This window comes from Colletes gigas, unplaced genomic scaffold, assembly GCF_013123115.1.
Source record: "Colletes gigas isolate AHSC1104 unplaced genomic scaffold, ASM1312311v1 Colletes_gigas_Sc00014, whole genome shotgun sequence".
Classification (NCBI taxonomy): domain Eukaryota; kingdom Metazoa; phylum Arthropoda; class Insecta; order Hymenoptera; family Colletidae; genus Colletes; species Colletes gigas.
The window spans coordinates 3,582,263-3,587,837 of NW_025106643.1; positions in this window are offsets into that span (position 1 = coordinate 3,582,263).

Genomic DNA, 5,575 nt, shown 5'->3' on the forward strand with positions numbered 1-5,575 from the left:
GACAGTTTAATTTTTGTTTAGAAATCCACAGATCCATTTTTTTATACATTGAGTTATTTAAGAGTTTATATTTGAATAAATTAATTGATTTTGAATAAAAAATTTATTAAATTTATGGGAATAAATTAATTGATTTTGAATACAAAATTTATTAAATTCAATTTGAATAAATTAAGAAACCCCAGTTTTCGTGTGATACATCACTTTTCCTAATTAAAATTGGATAGAAATAAAACAAAATAAAATTGAAATAAAATAAATTAAATTAACAAAAAAACAACTAGTCTAGTAATACAGTTATATCAAACAACATTTGATAAAAATAAATGGAGAAAGAATTCATAAGAAACAACTTTTCGCTTATAGCGAATCATCGACTGTAGAGGTTATATGGACAACGAGAATGTCGATGATTTAATAAACCTTAATTGGAGAAACAACATTTAATAAATAACATTTATTCTTTATGGAAATAAAAGTGAAAAGGGAACAGGAAAAAACAAAGTTACTCTTACTGGGATTCGTACACTATAATCACTATTAAGTGATTCACTATAAATTAGAAAAAGTGGTCCATTTTTTTATACATTGAGTTATTTAAGGGTTTATATTTGAATAAATTGAATATATAACTTGTCAATGGTCGTGACACGTTGGAAATCTCAGTTTTCGTGTGATCATCTCTTTTCTTAAATAAAATTAAATAGAAATAAAACAAAATAAAATTGAAATAAAATAAATTAAATTTAAAAAGAACAACTAGTCTAGTAATATAGTTATATCAAACAACATTTGATAAAAATAAATGGAGAAAGAATTCATAAGAAAGAAGTTTCTTTTCGCTTATAGCGAATCATCCACTGTAGTTCATAAGAAACAAGTTTCTTTTCGCTTATAGCGAATCATCGACTGTAGTGGTTATATGGACAACGAGAATGTCGATGATTTAATAAACCTTAATTGGAGAAACAACATTTAATAAATAACATTTATTCTTTATGGAAATAAAAGTGAAAAGGGAAAAGGAAAAAGCAAAGTTACTTTTATCCGGATTCGTACACTATAATCACCATTGAGTGATTCACTATAAATCAGAAAAAGTGGTATGGAAGCATTTCTTCATACATTGAGATATATTGAACGGTTTATATTTGAATAAATTAATTGATTTTGAATAAAAAATTTATTAAATTCAATTTGAATAAATTAAGAAACCCCAGTTTTCGTGTGATCACCACTTTTCTTAAATAAATTTAAATAGAAATAAAACAAAATAAATTAAATTAAAAAGAAAACCACTAGTCTAGTAATATAGTTATATTAAACAACATTTGATAAAAATAAATGGAGAAAGAATTCATAAGGAATAAGTTTCTTTTCGCTTATAGCGAATCATCGACTGTAGTGGTTATATGGACAACGAGAATGTCGATGATTTAATAAACGTTAATTGGAGGAGGGTACATTAAATCGTGAAAGTCAGACGGAGGAAGACGTTTGAAGCGAGGATACAGTGGTAATGAGTCTGCTATTGGTCCCATCGCTGGTCCGGGGGCAGCACTTGAAACTCGTCGTTCGCAGCCATCGCGACGGAAACTCCCGTGCTTACCGAAACAAACTTCGGGGGACTTGAAGCTAGGCACCCCGAATGCTTTTTTTTTTCTCTCGCGACAAGCGGGGATACGAGATTTCGTGGCCGCGCGGCGTCGAGATGGCTATGCCAGAAGTGTCGAGCGTCCGTCAAAAATTCAGAATATTCACGTCGCCGTCGTGTGAGAGCCCTTCCGGCGCATACCGCGAGTCTTGAGAGCGGCTCGTACAAAAAATATGTGTAATTAAAACTCGACGCTCCGGGGGATGCTCCCGGTGGAAACGCGGAGGAAAGGGAAAACGAAAAGGGGCGAAAGCGAGACGGCTAAGAAGCGATAGAGGCATCCAGACGACGACGGGACCGGCGAAAGGTTAGAGGCGGAATAATCAGCAGTCGAGATCTCCGGTAATAACGATGTTAAGTCTCGAAACAGTCTCGCCCACAGACTTAACCCTTTCCCTTCTCTATCGTTCCATTCTCATATTTTTTACAAAATTTTAACAATAGTATCAGCGATTCTCGACGTGACAAATTTCCTTCTTCCTTTTTTCTGGAGAATACGTAGTGTTATATTATTATTTAAAAAGAATTTAAAAAGTTTCAGTGGTCGATCGAGTACTTGTGAGAAAGGTACCATGAGCGTAGCCCTCTAGCGGCGAGCATGGCAAGTGTCGTCCCAATATACCACTGTATTCGTTTGAATTTGCATTTTTTAAATGTGTTATTAACATTTCGTTAAGATAGATCGTTTTAATTTGTTAATGTTTTCGTATATTGATCGAGCAAATTATTCTCAACAATTTCATTGCATGCAGGTTACGGTGAAACGAATATATTATCATTTCTGGAGTAAGCCTGGACAATTCTCGCATGAATAGATGCTTTATTTTGATGGAAAATGGATCCACTTCCGGAGATGCGTTCCGCGTGTTTATTAATTCGTTTCTGTATCAAAATTTAATTAATTTCTGTTATTCATCTTACCATGGATAAATAATTTTCGATTTTACAGAGATTCCTGATTCCTGATTCCGACCCAAATTATTACATTTTCATTCTCCAATTGTCGACGAATTTTCGATTACATTTATAGTTGAAACCAGTATTTCCACGCGACTATAGTTCATACGAACGCTTGAAACGCCATCACTGGCATCTTCCGGAGACAACTTTCCACGTTGTTAATCAAGACTACACAAAAATATCGTGTTTTTTATAGAATCGATGGTCTTCCATAACTTTTCTTTTCGTAAAAAAACCATCCAGTGATCGATCAATTATGTATTTACAAAAGCACATTCGCCACGCGTATGTTCGTATCGAGTGTCGATGTCGATATATCGATACTGCTGTCTACGACGTTGATACATGGCACTCTTACTCGTAGATTTATTCGAATAACTTCCTTTCATTCGCAGTCCTTATTCGAAAATTATTCCGAAGGATTTATGCAACAAATTTTCTGTTATCGAATCTACTAACATAAGAATATTTCTTAATTTGCATAAATAATTTATTCGATAATAATAAATTTTATATCATCGAATAATAATAAATTTTATATTATCGAATAATAATAAATTTTATATTATCGAATATAGTGCCGTAAAAATGTATTTTTTTGCGTTTTTTATTAGAATAACATGAAGTTAAGTAAATTTTCTCGACTGACTGTAGAATGAGTTTACAATATTCTGTGTAATAATTTTTTAATTATCGTTTTTTTCGTCACAAGGGCTATTAACATTAATAGAAACTCTCTCGAATCGAGGGAAACACGAATTCCGAATTTAAGACGCGATGGAAATGCTCAAAGACAAATTATGGACTCTTTGAGGAGGTCTCAAAATGTCGAGAGGAAGTTTCCATGGAAAGGAATTGAAAATTATGGACAGAATAAACGATCCGTTAAGCCATCGAAGTTATCTGCTAAAGTTAAACGAGCGGTTTTGAGGGAAATTTCGCAAATGGGAACGTCGTCGTACCAAATTGCCAAAAGATTATAATTCTTAGAATATACAGTCACAACAATATAAAATGTTTGGAAAAATTGGAAACTCTAAGTATTATATCGAGGAAATGTTTGTTACAAAAATCACAAAAATCATCTTAGATAAATGCAAATTTTATCCAAGACTTAAAATTTACTTGCGGTAATAAGTTTGTTTATTTAATAAAAGTGCAACTTCACATTTCACACACGAAACGATGCATCTCCATTTTTCTTTCCCTATTTGGTTACAAAATAAAAATAAAATTTATTTGTAATCTCAGAATCTCAGTTGACTAAACAAAGAACCGAACAACAATGAAAATCCATTATTCACGAGTTATCAATTATTATTATTTGCAAAGATTATTTTTAAATTACGTCCAGAATTTCAATTTCATCCAGAGGTGTTCCATATTTTATTTCATTGCTTCTTTTCTTTATTTTATTTCCTATAGTCTCCATCGAAGCTGTATTTATAAATTTCCAATTTAAATGAAAATGATTTCCGGGTTTCTAAGTCTGGGCTTATACTAGAAGACTCATTAGTAAGGCAATTCTAGCAGGCTTTGCCTTAGATGCTAGAATATTCGATGGTCGATCGAGCACTTGCGAGAGAGACAGGAGTGTAGCCCTCTGGTGGCGAGCGCAGGAGTTACGACTTCCCTTTGTACCACAACCTCTGTAACTTTTTCATTTTTGCAAATTTTAATTCAATATTTTAAAGCAATTCTTGAAACCCCAAACATCAAATGAAGATCAGAAAAAATGTCACTTTATTTCTTAAATTTCCGGATTCCTGGGCCATTTAGCCCACCTCAGAGAATAGAAGGTGACAAATTACAGTTAGGTTTATTGCTGCACTTATAAATTTCCAATTTTCTATGTTTATGCAATGCAACCATGCGTGAAAATGATTCCCAGGTTTTTAAGTCTGGGCTTATACTAGGTGACTCATTAGTAGACTGCGGATGTTTATGCATTTATGGGGAATTTTAATTCTCAAGAAACTACAGAATGCACTTAATATTCAAAAATATAAGAAATACTTAAAGTAAGATACGAATTATTATATTTAAGGGTTGAGACAATCATCTACAAAGCTCCCATTTTATTAATTCTATTAATAAAAATATGAATTTGCATAAAGATTCGCAAGTCTACTCATTAGTAAAGCAATTCTAGCAGGCCCTGCCTTAGATGCTAGAATATTGGATGGTCGATCGAGCACTTGCGAGAGAGACAAGAGTGTGACCCTCTGGTGGCGAGCGCAGGAGTCACGACTTCCCTTTGTACCACAACTTCTGTAACTTTCTCATTTTTACAAATTTTAATTTAATATTCTAAAGCAATTCTTGAAACCCCAAACATCAAATGGAGATGAGAAAAAAATGTCACTTTATTTCTTCTTAAATTTTCACCTCAGAAAATAGAAGGTGACAAATTATAGTTCTGTTTATTGCTGCATTTATAAATTTCCAATTTTCTATGCTCTTGCAATGCAACCGTGCATGAAAATGATTTCTGGGTTTTTAAGTCTGAACTTATACTAGGGGACTCATTAGTAAGGCGATTCTAGCAGATCCTGCCTTAGACGCTAGAACATTGGATGGTCGGTCGAGTACTTGCGAGAGAGACAAGAGTGTGGCCCTCTGGTGGCGAGCGCAGGAGTTACGACTTCCCTTTGTACCACATCTGTAACTTTTTCATTTTTGCAAATTTTAATTTAATATTTTAAAGCAATTCTTGAGCCCCCAAACATCAAATGGAGATGAGAAAAAATGTCTTTCATTAATATCATTTAGCCCACCTCCGAGAATAGAAGGTGACAAATTACAGTTCCGTGTATTGCTGCACTTATAAATTTCCAATTTTTTATGCTCGTGCAAAGCAACCATGCGTGAAAATTACTTCCTCACGGAGGATCGTTATTTTGTGCTTTTCCAGTAGCTGGGGTTGTAGCCAGACGCCAGTAAAGAAGAGTGGTAAGCAAA